Raw genomic sequence first — 946 nt, 5'->3', positions numbered from 1 at the left:
CGCTGTGATCAGTTACAGAAAATATTATCCATCTAAACCTCTGAATCTGACTAGTTTCTCAGAAGAAGCTTATTATTTACAGTATTTAATTATGTCTAAAAAAGCTTTTCTGAAATTGAGTTAGTTGCTATTATTGTCCTCAAGTGGAAATTTGTCTTTGGCTACAGCATACACATTTGCATTATACTTTACTCTAAATGATAAAGCGGAGAGCTCCGGTGCTTGATTCTGATTGGCTGAGCCGCGTTCGAAGCTGTTGTGAATGACGCTACAAAGTAACACACACCTTTGTTTACGTTTGTGTGTTGCTCGGCAACCACTTTGTAGCAACCACAACTGTTTCTGAGGAGCTACATTGTTTGGTGGAAGAACACTGTGTTTATTAATATCATTACACTTTATTTGCTCTGTTTTATTTTGTGAAACCTTACTACGTATATGGAATAACTGTTTTATAAAAGCAATGCGCCCTGTGAAGCCGTGGGCTACAGTGAATTTGTAACAGCTTCACGTCGTACCTAACAATGCCCTTTAGCTGTTATAAACTCACGGTAAACCACGGCTTCACAGGGCTTGTGGCTTGATTAGATATTAGGGTAACTGGCTCAGATTGATTGGGTTTGATCATGTAAACACACCTCGTGTGTGAGCGTCAGATTCTGATGTGTGTGTGTGTGTGAATCAGGACGAGGCCAATAAGAACGGAGGGAAGTGGATCATCCGGCTGAGGAAGGGTCTGGCGTCTCGTTTCTGGGAGAACATCATCCTGGCCATGCTGGGTGAGCAGTTCATGGTGGGCGAGGAGATCTGCGGGGTCGTGGTGTCCATCCGCTTCCAGGTGCGGATCAGAAACATCATCTTGTCACGAGTTACTGTGTGTGTGAGTCTGACACCAGTGTGCGTCCGCAGGAGGATATTCTGTCCATCTGGAATAAAACAGCCAGTG

At 43.7% G+C, this 946-nt stretch overlaps 1 long non-coding RNA gene across 1 annotated transcript; it reads left to right on the top strand.

The window, feature by feature from the left end:
• Positions 1-399: 399 nt before the first annotated feature.
• LOC107580596 (uncharacterized) lies at positions 400-940 on the top strand. Its single transcript, XR_001608668.1, has 2 exons — positions 400-838; positions 910-940. It is a non-coding gene; the product is annotated as an uncharacterized lncRNA (long non-coding RNA).
• The last annotated feature ends 6 nt before the right edge of the window (positions 941-946 follow it).

This window comes from Sinocyclocheilus grahami, unplaced genomic scaffold (assembly GCF_001515645.1).
Source record: "Sinocyclocheilus grahami isolate Dianchi unplaced genomic scaffold, SAMN03320097.WGS_v1.1 scaffold37040.1, whole genome shotgun sequence".
Classification (NCBI taxonomy): Eukaryota; Metazoa; Chordata; class Actinopteri; order Cypriniformes; family Cyprinidae; genus Sinocyclocheilus; species Sinocyclocheilus grahami.
Note: the sequence above shows the minus strand (reverse complement) of the source record. Positions and strands in the feature narration are given on the sequence as shown.